A 16,103-nucleotide genomic window follows, 5' to 3' on the forward strand; every position below is an offset into this window, starting at 1 on the left:
GGCTAACTGGTGCCCAAACTCGACGGGCGTGGGGCCTCGGCCGAGACGTGAGAACTCAGGTGTGGGAGGAGGTGTAGGAAGGTTGAAAACCCGCCAAGCGTTTTCCGGGCGACTGTCGTCTTCCCTCTCGTGATCTCCCACCCGCTCCTCCCTTTCCCCTCCCGTGTCGTGTTCCCTCGCTTTCCCCTCTTTTTCCGGTTTCCGAGCCTCGGACAGCTTCAGTATGGAATATCGTAGAGTTCTAGATTAATAGCAGGATTGGGAGACGCTCTAGTCCAAAGCTCTCGTTTTGTAGACAGGGAAACCGAGGCCCAGGGCGGCAGAGCTGCCTTGCCTGTGCCTGGATTGTGTGCGCGGGTGTTGGCTCGCCCTGCGGTTCTCTGCCTTAAAGCGTTTCCCCTTTTTGGGGACCTGCGCGGGAGTTGCGGTACAGCGTGTATTGCCCAACCGCGCCTAGATCAGGGCGCCCATCTCCCGACGGTTTGGTGTGAGTTCTTCCCTCTCTTTTGTATTCTCGCGTCTCTAAGTTCCGGCAAGGCCCTTGTCCACGATCTCCTAGGCTCACGCATGTGTCAGTGAATCACCAGGGTTGACTTGCAGCGCGGGACATTCCCATAGTCCCGAGAACGCTGTTTAAAGGCGGGGATGTTGTCATCCAGAGGCTGGGGTCGCAGTGCTGCAGCGACCGACCTTAGGGCCGGGGGCCCGCGTTGTGAACAGTGGATTGCGATTCTGGGGTGCGCAGGGGCTGTGGTGCCTCTGTCCTCCCCTTGCCGCCACCGGCCGCATTTACTTCAGGCAGGTGTTGCTCAGGAGGGCACTGCCACCTGAAAGCCCGCCTTTTGGGGTTCTGTGCAGAAAGTCTGATTTAAACTAAAGCGAAGGTCATTGGGCAGCCGTCACCACCCACAGCCCTAAGTAGCTGGTTCTTCTTGAGCCGGTACACCTTTTCTGGATAAAGGTGTGCTTACTACATGCATCAGCAGAAGGGGGCCGATGGTGTTTCTGCTTTTGCCACTGTTTCAGATTATTGCCCCCTCTCTCCACTCCCCATCCCCAGCGCTTATAGGAGTGCTCCTGCTCTCCTGTGTTCAGAGGCGGTGACTCACGAGTTCACATCTCTATATGGCCACTGATGCCCCAGGTGTCTGATGCCAAGGACCTGTAAGGCAAACAGTACAAGGAGCAGCCACCTCTGGTGACCCTGCACAGAGGGCATCTCATTAATACTCAGCAAAGGTGTTCACCAGGGGTCAGGAAAGTGAAGAAGAGCATTTTAACAGAACGGTCCCTAAGTGGCAGGGCTGAGATTGGAAGCCAATCTGTTTACTCCTAAGGGCTTTCCACTGAAAGCTATGTTCTTCACTCTGTAAGCTTCCACCCCTCCTGGTATCCTAGCATAAGCAAACAGTAGGAAAAGTGGGATATAGTAATTCTTGTTTGAATGACAATTGTCATATCTTATTGAAGCATGTAAAATAAAAATCCAAGTCACTGATGAAAAGTAGCTCTACTAAAAAAAAAAAAAAAGAAAAGAAAAAAAGTAGCTCTACTAAGAGTGAAATGAACTACTTTTAAAGTTGTAACAGATCGTTTATGTAAACCTAATGAAAAAGCAAGCTAAGGCATTTTCACTCGGTGCTGTCTCATGTTGATGTGAAATTCGGCACAAATATAAAGGGAAGCTATAAGACCATTGAAAACTTTAATGTTTACTGCATAGCTCAGAAGGAAGGAGGAGGGGACAGGTTTGAAACCTTTTTTGTTACTTTCCCATCCAACATGTTTCCCATTTACTAGTTATAAAATCCAAGGGAATATTCATTCATTCATTTTTTTTTTTCAGGTTCACCATGTTGTATAATCTGTGTCTCACTGAAGTTAGACCTGTTTTTTCATCATCACCAGAGCCTCCCAGGGGGTGTTGGGGGGAGGGGTGTGAAAAGAGCAGCTCCCCGCCCCCAACCAGGCGGGCCCAGGGCTAGAAAGGGAGGTGCTCTATCTCTTGGGCTCTTAGACCTTTTTTTTTGTCTTGCTGCTCCACCTCCCAAGTTCGACCAGGTGGGGCAATGCAGCATTGGGCTTTTTCGGCAACATGAGTTGGCATAGCCACCGCAAAACAGCTGTCTAGAGCTTAAATCGGCACAAGTCCCCATGTGCTGGCTTAGGTCACAGCTGCTCACTACCAGATCTCAGTCCTCCCAGGTTCTTTTAACTAGTTATTTACTCTGCCCCCAAATGAACTGTGCGGGGTCCGATCTGGGCAGGGTTTAAGGCGGGTGGGTGGAAGGGATGCAGGAGGTGGGACAGCCTGGAGCTGGCTTGTGCCCACTGTGGAGCTAGATTTGGTCAGAGCCTGCTGGCAGTGGTAGGCGGCTGGGTAAGAAGTCCCCTTCAGCTCTCCTTGACTTCCTTTGGCAAACCTCACTCAATGAGCCCTGGATGGATATTTGCAGCCCTGGACTCAGCTGCAGCAGCAACAGTTGCTGCCATGTATCGAGCAGTTACGGCATCTAAATTTTTTAAATGCTTTGGAGAAAACTGAACACCAAATACCCTTTTATAGAATTCAAGTCTGAGTTGTTCTGTCCTCATTCTATTACTGTATCATCTGATCTTAAAGTTGACATAGAGCCAAGGATCATGTAGTCTCAGTGCTTATTTGTAGATTGGAAAAACCCCTTCTCCTCCAGGTTCTAGAACATTTAAAAAAAAAAAAATATATATATATATATGCACCAAAACAAAGTATATATACAGATTCCTGGGAGTTGGGGACAGGAATTTATTACATGAAAAAGTCCCAGTCAGTGGAGGAATCCCATAACCTCCCTGATCAGCAATTATTGCCCTTTGTTTGAAGTCTGGTAATCAAGGGTAACTGTTCTGATCCCCTTCAGAGGGCAGATTTCTCAAGTCCTGTCTTGATCGCAGCCCTGTACATCTATCCCTGTTACAGACACTCCTCCTCTACCTCTGTGAGTTCCTGGAGGGCAGTGAAGGGGACTTCCTTATCTCTCTCTCCCCCAGGTGCCCAGCTGGGTGCCTGGCCCAGAGCAGGGGCTTGATAAATGTTGGTTCATTGAATAAGGCCCTAGTTTTGAGTGCCATCTCACCAAGCCCAGAAGATACCTTGCCTTTAACCTCTTTATCATCAGGGCCAAGTTCAATGCCTGACACCTAGTTGGTTCTTAGTGTTGGAAAAAATGAACTCATAATTATCACGCTTTAACATTTTTTTTACTTTAGGGGCACCTGGGTGGCTCAGTGGGTTAAAGCCTCTGCCTTCGGCTCAGGTCATGATCTCAGGGTCCTGGAATGGAGCCCTGCATCAGGCTCTCTGCTCAGCGGGGAGCCTGCTCCCCCGCCCCCCCGCCCCACCTGCCTCTCTGCCTACTTGTGATCTCTGTCAAATAAATAAATAAAATTAAAAAAAAAATTTTTTTTAACTTTAGCTAAATAGTATTTCTACCCCCCTCCCATACTCATAACTCTGTTTGCTCTATTCATTTACTAAAGCACAGTATCCTGAATGCCTACTATACTCTCAAGCCCCAAATGAGGTGCTTTGTGTGTACAGGTGAGCAAAAGAGGCAAGGTCCTTGCCCTTTTGGAATTTACAGTCATGCAGTAGGACAGTGTCTGGCACAAAGTGTTAGCTACTACTACTACACATTGTTGTTACTATTTTATTTTTCTCCTATATATGAGACCTCTCTGCTACTCCTCAATTTAGCAAACATGACTTTTTTCTATGTTCTTCTTCTATTGTACTTATTTAGTTAGTTTTAGGTAGGCATCTTTCTTCCCTAAGAACGCACATTCTTTTTTTTCTTCCTTTCAGCCACATGTATGGGTCACTTCCTCTGAGCCCAGGGAGTGCTGGCACCAGCCACGGGGCACAGTAGCTCCCCTCAGATCACTGCAGCAAGGCCCGCGTTTCACTTACCACTCTTCTTTCTCTCTTTCTCTTTTCCAGGGACATGGCCTTCATTTGAAGAAGTTGCTTGCTTTTCTGCTCCTGTCTAACTGCTGCTGCAGAATCCCAGGAGGAGGCCTGCTTTCTCCTAGAATGATCACTGAGGTCCACTTCAGTAAGTCAGTTAAACCTTGGCTGGCTCGCTGTTGTGTCTGGGAGCAGGGAGCTCGGAAGACAGAAGGTTCCTGATGAGCCAAGGCAGGCGGGGGTCGGGGGCACCCCCAACAGGGTTACAAGTAGTCACTGAGCCCTCCAGCATCCCACTTCTTCCCCAGCAGGTGTCTTCTGCCTCCTTGTCACTTGTGAGTTCCCTGTAAGCTCCTGGTTTCCAGGATCTGGTCTGATCTAATGTAGCCTATGATACTGTGGTAGAATTCCACTACCACTATTCTACTGTGGTAGATTCCCACTGTGTAGCTTTATCATACAGTACAGAGATTATTTAAGACATATGTAATTCATTTTGCTGACAAAATACTTAGGATCTTCTGAAAAGAAAGAGATAGCTCCCTTCTCAGCTTTAACTGCAAATGCTCAATAAAAACACACAGTGTTTTTCAGTGCGGAAATCAGTTGCAGTAATTGCTTTAGAATCAGCCCACAAAATGGATAGTTTTACATGTGCTTTTTAAATAGCGCTAAGCTTCATTCCTAACTCAATCTCTGAAATGAGAATTATTTTTAAATTGGTTTGAATAATGCAAAATGATCTTTTTTTTTTAAGGAAAAGGGAAAGATACTGGTTAACCAAAATTTTTAGGTATTCGTTGTCTTGATGTCATAGTGAAAATGTCCTGTCTGTGTCATATCCTAGATGGTCGCCTCTGAGGGAAACTCAGGGTTTGGAGAAGGGAGAAGGAGAGTCGTCTTCTAGTCTGTTATCTTCTTGGAACAAGGATAGGATGTGGATACAAGTCAGGCCTGTGGAGGGAAATAGGCCTTGGTTCAAAGTCGCCTCATCATGATATCTGTGTGACCATAGGTAAATTACTTAACCTCTCTGAGCCCTACATTCTCCTCCTCACTGAAATAGGGATCAAAATACCCAGCTTGAAGGGTTGCTGTGGGGGTGAGATGGAATAATGGACACAAAGGACTGAGCATGACATTTACACATTAGGGTAGGTACTATTTACTATACATTGTTATAACCCAGACAAATCAATATTCATTTTTGTTTTTATCTTTTCTGGTTGTAATCACTCTGGGGAAAGAGATTCCCAGGAGGCAGACCGTTGGGGCAGGAAATCATACCTCCTGACTGCCTGGGTCTGTATCCTCTGTTCCCTTCGGCTGCCTCCCTCCACCCCCTGCTACAGGGCAGCTGTGCTCAGTGCTTAGCTGTGGGGGCAGGTCTTTGGAACCCGCCGTCTGCCTTAGCTCTTTTTTGGACTTAATTTATAGAATGCTTGAGAAAAATACATTGAACAAGAAAAAATTTTCTAAGATAACATACTCTTATCTCTTAGTAGAATTAATAAGTGCATCATAATTTAAGGTTTCTTGTCTAGTTTTTTGGCTCTATTAGTACATATGTCCTCACCTGTTCTCTGCTGTCTGTATCTCTTCTCCCATGGTTATCTCTAAGCATGGCTTGGGGCATAAAACTGGATTTGGTTAATACTGGCCGACTGGCTTAGAACCTGGGGACTCTGGTTCTAAGCCTGGCTGTGGTACCTGCCAGCTCTGTGACCTAGGGCAAGCCATGTACCTCTCTGAACCTCAGATTCCTTTTCTGTGAAAGGGGCTGGAAATGCCAGTGACATAAAGACTTCATTGATGGTGTGGGACCAACAGAGTCAACAAATGTAAAACAAAAAAAGCTTTGAAAACATTAATTTTTATTTGATTATAAGGAAATCATCTTTTTAATAGGATCCAATATCTTGCTAGCTTATGGATTTCCACCATAGGAACTGTCACGTGCTGTGTGATCGTAGACATGCCACACAATTCCTGGGCTGCAGGCATCTTCCCTGTGATTTGGGGATGCGGGGTGGTGGTGGCAGACTTGCTTCCTTGAATCTTCCAACATAGTATGATTCAATGCTGACGCTGAGTCCCCCTTGGAAACTGGAAGAGGCACAGGCTTTGAGATCTGACAGGCAGACCAACAGCCTGCTTCACGGCTTGCTCTCGTTTTGTTTTGTTATATTTTTAAATAGAGGGTCCCGGTACTTTTGAAAATGTCACAGCTTTGGCTGAAGGGCAGTTTTGCTTGTAATAAGACATTAGCTGTGAGCAGAGCTCTGCAGTGAGAGAAAATGGATCTAGATTTAGGCCTGTAATTTCCAAACTCCAGGGGGCCGTTTGACAGAACCAGGTTGCTTTGGCACAGTGACTTTTTGTTGCCTAAATAACAGCGCTCCCTCTGAGAACTGGGGATGGTTTATGGGTCCCTTTGCTGTTTTGCTGCTCTCAAGGTATGGCTCAAGCATTTCAGACAGGCCTGCCCCCGCCCCTGCTGGCCCCTGGCCCAGGGGCCTGCAGCTGTGTCAATAGGGCCTTTGAAGTTCACACACCACAGCTGACTGGTCAGCAGCCCCTGGGATCTTCGCCACCACGTCTGTCACAGGAAATCAGGAAAGGTTTGTGGAAGCTGGTGTTGCCTGAGAGGCGTGAGAAGGAAAACGATAGGGTCTTTGATGAGAATATGGGAGGAATTTACCCAAATTCATGGTCCAGTTCCATTAGCAAGGATTCTTCCCCTCTGCTCCTTCCTCTGTCTCCCTGTGGCTCCAAAGCCGTACAGTGAGCTGGTTTGTTTTTAACCTGACCCAAGCATGTGCCAACTGGTGCTTTCGGGGCTTTAACCGACAGTACATTGACAGTACGTTGTGATATTGGTGGTTCTGTCAGATCTGGAAAGAGCTTCCAAATCATCGAAACATGAATATTCGTGCAGTAGTATACGAGTGCAGGGTATCATTAAATACTTTTGTATCCTCTGGGGGCCCTGGCATTCTTCCGTTTGGCATTGACTTTGTGCTCTCTTCGGGCGGGTACTTTGCAGGTGCTTGACATTTTCATCACATTATTCTCTTTCTTAATCTTCACGTCCGTGAGAAATATGTTGTTTTAATCCCTATTTTGCAAATGAGAAAAGCTCTGGGAGGTTAAAACTGGCTGGAATAACACAGCTAGCAGATAGCATAGCAGGTATCCTTAACTGTTCTGCTCTTAAGCCCATGTTCTGAACTTCTGCTCTGTGCAACTGGGAATCAGAATCTTGCTGACCAGCAAGCTTCCTATTCTGTCCATGCTACTCACATTCAAAACCATAACGTCATCTCCTCCTCCTCTTTATCCTTGCTCTGTATATCCTCACTGAGTGAGCTCATAAGTCACGGAGTCCTGTCATTTATCTTTCCCAATGTCCCTTGCCTTTCTTTTCATTCTCACCCCCATTACAGCATGCTTGGACTGTTGCAGTAGCATCGTAGCTCACATTGTTACTAGTCTTTTCCTTGTCCATCCTTTTTGCTCACCTGCCACAGTCATCTTCCTTTAACCCCTCTTTGTCCTAAAATGTGTCATTTGAAATGTTCCAGGGATTTCTGTGACTTACAGGATAAAATTAATACTCAGGGCTTGAAATTGAGACCCACCCCTCTACTTCCCACCCCCAGCCACAAATGACCGCAAAGCGGATTTCCAACTTCACCCATCACTTCCGGCAATAACTTGATGTTTGTTGCCTTGGATATTTCTTTTTTTTAGTGTTATCTTTTTTTAAAGATTTATTTATGTATTTTATATAAAAACACAAATATAAATATATTGATACAGATATAAAATATCACCTATGAATGTCACGACATGTTTTCTTTCAATGTTTTTTCTATTCATATTCACAGTTTTTTTTAAAACTTTGGTTTTTATAATACCTATTTGTCATTTATCCTCTCCATAAACATGCTTTCCTTTTTTTCTTTAAATTAACATATAATGTATTATTTGTTTCAGGGATAGAGGTCTGTGAGTCATCAGTCTTACACAATACGCAGCGTTCACCACAACACACATCCTCCCCAATGTCTATCACTCAGCCACTCCATCCCTCCCACCCAGACAGCAAGAGCAGGAGGCGTAGAGGCAGAGGGAAATCCCAAGCAGACTCCACACTGTGTGTGGAGCTGAGGCAAGGCTCCATCCTACCACCCTGAGATCATGACCTGAGCTGAAACCGAGAGTCGGAGGCCCTATTGACTGTGCCACCCAGGTGCCCCTGCCTTGGATCTTCTTTGCACCTTCTGCCTAGAATGTTACACATATATTTTTTTTTAAGATTTTATTTATTTATTTATTTGTCAGAGAGATAGCAGAAGCATGGAGAACTGTAGGCAGAAAAGGCAGAGCAGGCAGAGGGAGAAGCAGGCTCCCTGCTGAGCAAGGAGCCCGAAGCGGGGCTTGATCCCAGGACCCTGTGGATCATTACCTGAGCCGAAGGCAGAGGCTTAACCCACTGAGCCACCCAGGCGTCCCTGTTGCACATCTTTCTACTCCGTTTCCCCTCTGCTAAAATCTCGTCCTGGCCTGTCTTCAATGAAGACTTCTCCGGTTGCCTTGAAGGAATAACGCACCCTGGAGCATTTTGTAAACACGTAAGTAGAACATGTCACACGTAACACTTCCTCTTTAATCCCAGTGTAATGGTGGGACGCATGCATGTGTGCGTGCGTGTGTGCGTTCCTTGCTATAGACATGGTCATGAGCGTGGTGCCTTGTACATAGTGGGCCCTTAGTTGGCTGAATAAATGAATTAATGAAGAGGGGAAACTAAATGGGAAGAAATAAGCCACTTTTTGGGTGTGTACTATGTACCAGACAGTGTTCTTAGTACTTTTACAGATAATGATTCCTTTACTCCTTGCATGTACCCCAGAAGATAGGTGATTCTATTGTCCCCGTGACAGAGATGAGAAAACCAGGGCCCAATGAATTCAACTGATTTGTCAAAGAATTAATGATAGAACAGGATTCAAATTCACAGAGTTTGTCTCCAGAACCTAGATTCTCACCGTGTCACTCTCCGTGGATGGTCCTGATGCAGGAGCTACCTCACAGACTTAAAGATTTATCGTGGGTGACAGGTTCAGGAGAGTCTGAGAATGGTAGGACCCGGGCTTCCTTTTCTAGGTCAGTACGCGACGTCTTGCCCACTTCAGCAACGTGCACCGGGCCAGTCGATGAGCCAATGTCACCAGTCCCAGGTGCTGGAGTTCCCCAGGTGACAGGTGCGATGTAAAAATGAAGGAATGTGTTTCGTGTTTTGGGACACATGGTAACTTCATTACACAGTTGTCAACTCTGGGGCCCGGGGCTCCTAGAACACGCCACCTTAGGCGTGAGATGATTACTAATGGCTAATAATCTTGATTGGCCTCATGCACATCCCGTGTTTATCACTCCTATCTCATAATCAACTTCTATACTTGGCTCAACTTTACCATTCAGTCTGTGTACCGGAGGGACTGGAAGCCCATATTTATCTAATTTTAGGGAACGTTCACAGGTGCTGCAGTTAGACTCACGTGTGTGATCCACGTCCTTTGCTAATCGCAGAATTCCTTTTGCATTTAATCGGCGGATGGCATCCTTTCTGCATACGTATGTGTGCGTCTCTGCGGTTTGCTGCTGGTGGGGAACTGCGTGTGAAAACGCCGGCTGAGGCACCTGTCATCAGCACCAAGACCTTCGAGAGCTGGGAGGAACCAGCTTCCTGGCTTACAGTTGAGGAAACAAGACCCGAGAAAGTGAAGGGATTCCTGTCCAGCTAGCTCAGTCCTAGGAAGGCTTGATGGCAGGGAAGGAGGAATGCATCTGCAAAGGAGAGCCCCCCCAAACCATTCCAGTGGAGAAGTTCCATGAATAATTTGAGCCGTCTTGACAATTAGCGCGGAACATGAGTCTGGCCAAGATGAGGCCAGGCCTAAAAGAAATCAAGTTTCTGGCAAGGAAGACTGGGGATATTCTGAGGTTATAGCCTTTTGCGATTGTTTCTCACCCCTGGGCTGCTTATTGCCAGCACGTGTTCCGCTGTAAGGAAGGCTGGCTAACCTCCTTTCCCTTCCTTCTGCCTCTTTTTTGTAAGACTTTTATTCCTCTATAAAGCTAGACAAGAAGAGAGTGAAAGATTTATCCAGGAATTAGGGATTAGCATAGAAAGAATCAAAATACTCAAGATGAATGGGGACCCAAAGGTCTGGTCTACGAAGCTGGCTCTATGAGCTGTACCTAAAGTCACAGCATCGATTGGTGGCAGGTGTGGGATACAAGTCTGTGTTGCCTTACTCAGAGTTCAGGTTTTTCTCATCACAGCAGTCTGCTAAGGAAGGGACCAAGAGCATAAGGTGTGCAGTGACACATCACACCTCCCTCCCTTGGCACCTTTACACACTGCCTGGGAGCGCTAAGCCAGGGGGGTAGGGAGGCAGAGACTCAGATCTTCATCCTGGCTGGGATGAAAGGGCGAGGGAAACGGTTCTCCCTGTGGAGAAGGGTCACCCTGCTCCCCATCGTGGAGATTCTGAACTCAGAGAGAATTTAAGAGAACGCCATGGAACCTAACACGGTTCTGGTCCAAAGGGGGCAATCTGCCAATATTTGCAGAATGAGCGTGTGCACTGGCGGGGGGTTGGGGTGGGGAGGTTAGAAAGCTAAGAGGAGGCCATTGCTACCTGCAGTTTCTTTGCTGGGAAGGTAGAGGAAATCATGAGGGATGCATCACAGTGGACTGCCTGTCCTCACCTGCCCAGGAAGAAAGATCTGGTCATTCCTGTGGGAGCACCAAGAACTATCAGGGCTGGAAAACAGAGTCCAGGGGTGTGCTCAGAAAGAAGAGGAAAGGGTGCCTGGGTGGCTCCACCAGGTGGGTGTCTGCCTTGGGCTCAAGTCGTTATCCCAGGGTACTGGGATCAAGTCTTGCATTCGGCTCCTTGCTCTGCAGGGAGTCTGCTTCTCTCTCTCCCTCTATCTCTCCCCCTCTGCTCATGCCCTCTTTCTCAAATAAATAAGTAAAATCTTAAAAGAAAAAAAGAAAGAAAGAAAGAAAGAAAGGAGAACGGCCACTGACCACTGCCCCATCTTCTGAACTGGGAAACCTTCCCCCTGCTACTGGTAGCACTGGGAATGCCCCACTCTCTGAGCCCCCAGCGGCCACAGCACTGCGATTACTACCCTGGTGCCTGCCACCCTTTGTCAGATAGACCCCTTGTGTCTGCCAGCTCCTGCCATAGTGTCTAGGCAACAGTGGGTGCTCAGTGAATGTATATTGAATGAACGAATGCCCGGATTGTACACTGTTGAAATGTGCGGCTATCATCAAGATGGCAGGGAGACAGAACATATGGAATTGTCAAAGTTCTATGAAAAACATTTTAACAGCCTGTATAGATGGTCCAGAGCAGCAAGATCAAGGTTACCCAGTGCAAATGGAGCACAAAGTCTCCCATTTAGTTTCGGAAAGTTCGGTTGCCCCAATGAAGGGTGGTCTATGGGGGCACAACCCAGATTTTAAGAAGCCAGCAGGTCTTGGTGGGCCAGAAGCTCCACGTGATTAAGATGGTGATGTAACTGCTAAAACGGAAGCAATTCCATAAAGGGAAGCTGGATCCGGACCAAAGCAGGCGACGGTTCCCGTAGTTTCTGAGCTCACTCAGGTCACATCTGGGGTATAATGTTCATTTGGGGTTTTATTAACAGCCACACCCTTCTACATAGTGTTTTCCCAGGCATCATCTCATTACACTGTCCTAATGAGGTTTATATCCTTATATCCTGGCAAAGGCAACCCAATGTGCTCACGGTCACCTAGCTAGCGAGTGGCAGAGCCCAGCCTTCTGACACCTTGTCCACACTCTTTCCGCTGCAGGCCAGAGACCCACTGTGCGGCATCTAAAAGCAGGACCAGTGTGGTGCTTGTCAGGGGCTGTCAACAGTGGACACACTCATGGGTACCTCGCTATCAGATGGCCCGACAGCAATGTCACAGGAACCACATTTCCTAATTCAGGAGGGCTTTGACAGGCCAGCTCACACCTGCAGGCGTGGGGACCCTGGCCTGTTTCAGAACTGGTACCAGACAGACCTCAAACATCACCTCACCTGTGAGTGAGCCCAGGAGAGGACAAATCTCCATCCTTAGTTCAAATCCTTGCAGAAAGGATTTGTGAGCCAGCCTGCAAAGGAGGAAGAGGAAAAGGGAAAGAGGTGACACCTGTCAGATGCCTATTAAGTTTGGGCTCAAGACTTTTCACATATATTTGTTTCCTGTTATTTACACGGTGCCTGTTTCTACAGCCTCACCGCTTACCCTGGTCACCATTTGACTCCTCCACCCCCTGCTTTGGGTGTCATAATAATCCTTCACATTCATCTGGTCTCACCCAGTGGTTATCTTCTTTCCCAAAATAGCCCATGAAGAAAAAGAAAGAAGGAAAAACCCCACATGCTCTCGCTTAAATATGGAATCTAAAGAAGTCAAATGTATAGAAGCCACGCTGGAGAACCATGGTTCACGGGTGCTGGGGAATGGGGGAAATGTTGGTCAAAGAGCGCAAAGTTGCAGTAATGAAGGATGACTGTCTCCAAATCCCTAATATGCAGATGGAAATACGCTAAGAGAGTGGAATGCAGGTGCTCTCATCACTAAAAGGTAACTATGTGAAGATGTGTATTAGTTTGGCTACTAATCATTTTACTGTATTTTGGGATATCAGATCTTCATTTTTATTAAAAAGAAAAACAAAGAGAATGGGTAAGGCAGAGATTGCTCCCTTGTTTCACAATGACACTCAAGAACGCCCGTCTGTTCTTTGGTCTGTCCATCCGTCCATTCATCCATCCATCCTTTCATTTATTCTTTAACAAATATTTATTAACTTACTCCTCTGTTTTAGGAGGTGTGAAATACATTATGGAAGCAAAGATTTCTGGGAAACTCTTGGGACAGGTACAAACTTATACAAGAAAAGGGGGAATAAAATTTGGGGCTTATAAATACGGAGACCATGCTTTCACCTGAGGATGGTGGGATGTCATTGCAGACCATGACCGGCAGGTGGCACTCTGGGTCCCAGGAGGCCCCCTGAGCTCTTTTCTGCCTTCACGCTTTCATTTTATATTCATTACTGTACTTAAAATCAAATTCTAAGTCATATCATTGAAAGACTGTGTTCAATTTGATTTTAATTCCATTTATTTGATGTTAATTGTTCCATGCTCTTTTAAAAATGTTCAAATTAAATCTAGTTGTGTCAGGGCTTTCTGGGTAAGTGAAAGACTTGTCCAGAAATTTAGACTCCTAAATAAATTAGCATCTCTGGTGATTGGTAGTAGATCCTGAAATCCTTTTGTAAGAAATGCTCGTCAAAATTTAATGCTTCTGGGAAAATATCTGGATGGATACACTTTAAGATGTTGCTTGTGCAGTCTCCCAGTGGTACATACAGACTTCTTTTTTTCTTTCAGATTTGTCCATGCTTAATTCATTTTTAACAGTGAGCATGTATTATTATTACTTTTTAAATTTTTCATGGACACATAACATACAAATGGGAAAGTGTGCAAATCTCAACCAAATAATTTTGATTCATATATTTATACATGTGTGTAACCTTCACTAAGATTAAGATCTGCATTACCAAAACCCCCAAAAGTCCCCTCATGTCTCTTCTTAGTCACCCTCGGTCCCCCCCAGGAATCATTATTCTGTCCCCACAGGTTGGTTTTGCCTATTTTGGGACTTCATTTTTATGGAGTTAGACAGGATCTCCTCCCTATCTGGATTCCTGTTCAATATCATTTGTTTAAGTCGATGTGTATAAATACCCCCAAACTCACTGACTGGGTGGTTGTGTGTAGCAGAAACCCATTCTTTTTCACTGAGGTGTAGTATTCCATCGTGTGAATGTATTACAGGTATGTTTCTATAATCAGAAAAGATTCACTAAAAATAATAAAACATAGACATGAAAACTGCTTTTTTTTTTTTACTGGAGGTGAAGGAGGTATTTCAACTTCAAGCTGATCTTCAGAGTACGTGGATTTGGACAGCAGGAGCTGGCTTGGCCACAGAGGCACAGGGTCTTTGAGAGAGAATGAGGAGTCAGCCAATTTCGGACAGGCTGGTGGTGACTCTCCTACTGGTGGTGTGCCCCAGGGACAAACTTTTTAAGTCAGCGTGCTCTCACTGAGCCCCAGTCTCCTTGTCTATAAATGTGTAGCATTACCAGACTAAAAAGAAAAAAAGAAAGAAAAAACTCAGAGCATCTAGTTAAATTTAAATTTCAGATAACGACGAATAATTTCTCAATATAAATATGTCCTGGGTATTGCATGGGACACACAGATCCTGAAGAATTGCTCATTGTTCATTTGCAATTCAAATAGAACTGTGTTTTAACTGGCAACCCTAGAAAGGGTTGTAATAATAATCCCTACTTACAAGATAACACAGTTGTTTGTGAGAAACTGTTCATTGTAGGCAGAAGATTACATACAAATGGAAGAAACCAGAAAGAGCCAGAAAGGCAGAGAGGAGCCCCTAGGTTTGGCACTGGATCTGTAAGCCCCCAGCAGGATGGGAGCTGACCTCTCTCTCCCACCACCAGCCCCCTAGGGCCCAGCTTGATGCCTGACTCAGAGAAGGAGACACATAAACAGTATCTGGGGAATCGCTGACTGGATTTGATTTCCAGCTCCTGCACGTACTTGATTTTGACCCGAGGTAAGCTATCTTTTACCACTCTGTGGTTCTGTGCTCTTACTGCATTCATTCAACAAATCCTTCAGGGAGCCTGACTCTGCCAGGTACTGGGGAGAAAGCCGATGAACTGAGAGGTTTGTGCCCTTCTGGACTTGGTCTTATAAAAAGGGAAGAGAAAAACTGGTAAACAGACAAAGAGACAATTTTCGATGGTGATGGAGTGAAACGGCATGGTGAGCAGAAGGGTCAGAGGTGCTATCGAGATGAGGTGGTCAGGGAGGGCCATTCTGAGGAAGTGAGGCTGAGTAGAGACCTCAAGGCTGATGAGGAGTCAGCCTAGTGAGGACCCCAGGGAAGGGGTGTCCTGGCCACAGGGAAAAGTAGGTTTTCTTATCTGAAGACAAGGTGGGGGTGGAGGAGGGGGTTAGAAAACGAACCCCCACCTCCCAGAACTTTAAGGGGTCAAATCAATGGAAAGTTGATTTGTGAAATTATCAAGTTCCCTGCGGGTGAAAGAGATTATGAACTTTTCTCATGGAGCCTCAACACCAGTCCCCAGACCACCTAGAAAGTCAGGAATACCCAACTCTTTTTGGGGGATAATGCAGAGCTATTCTAGAGTCCGGTCTAGACAGAAGTGTTTCTACCAGGCTGTGTGAGACAAGTACAAATGCTGCAAGTGTTTGAAAATTCTGATATTGGCATGACATCTAAGCACATATGGTATTTTATAATTTTTTTCCCATTTTGTTTTTCTGTTATCACCCACTGGCCTTTCCCCACCAGGTAGATTGAGAAGCATTGGCATAGAAGCTATAGAATCAGAAAAATCTGGGATTTAATGAGGCTCAATCTCTTTCTACCTGGTTGACCTTAATTACATTGTAAAATTTCCCTGTGTCTTGGTGCCTTCATCAATGAAATGGGCATAACCCATCTTCTTTATCCATTCATCTGTCGAGGACATCTGGGTTCTTTCCATAGTTTAGCTCTTGTGGACATTGCTGCTATAAACACTGGTGTGCATGTGCCCCTTCCAATCACTATGTTTGTAGCCTTTGGATAAAGACCTAGTAGTGTAATTTCTGGGTCATAGGGTAGCTCTATTTTCAACTTTTTGAGGAACCTCCATGCATTTTTCCAGAGTGGTTGCACCAGCTTGCATTCCCACCAACAGTATAGGGGGGTTCCCCTTTCTCCTCATCCTCGCCAACATCTGTTATTTCCTGACTTGCTAATTTTAGCCATTCTGCCTAGTGTGAGCTGGTATCTCATTGTGGATTTGATTTGTATTTCCCTGATGCTGAGTGAGGTTGAGCACTTTTTCATGTGTCTGTTGGCCATCTGGATGTCGTCTTTGCAGAAATGTCTGTTCATGTCTTCTGCCCATTTCTTGTCTGGATTTTTTGTATTTTG

The 16,103-nt window shown here is 45.8% G+C and overlaps 1 long non-coding RNA gene across 9 annotated transcripts in view; it reads left to right on the forward strand.

The window, feature by feature from the left end:
- Positions 1-16,103, forward strand: part of LOC309872728 — a 32,453-nt gene that overhangs the window by 700 nt on the left and 15,650 nt on the right. For 3 of the 9 annotated variants that reach the window (XR_014316089.1, XR_014316090.1, XR_014316095.1), the window contains exons 2-5: positions 3,980-4,281; positions 4,794-4,961; positions 11,853-12,635; positions 14,593-14,708. This is a non-coding gene — a long non-coding RNA (uncharacterized lncRNA). Of the gene's footprint in view, positions 1-3,979; positions 4,282-4,793; positions 4,962-11,852; positions 12,636-14,465; positions 14,709-16,103 lie in introns of all 9 variants that reach the window. The other 6 variants (XR_014316094.1, XR_014316096.1, XR_014316088.1 and 3 more) reach the window with 5 other exon arrangements.

The sequence above is a fragment of the Mustela nivalis genome (assembly GCF_964662115.1).
Source record: "Mustela nivalis genome assembly, chromosome: 9".
Taxonomy (NCBI): Eukaryota; Metazoa; Chordata; class Mammalia; order Carnivora; family Mustelidae; genus Mustela; species Mustela nivalis.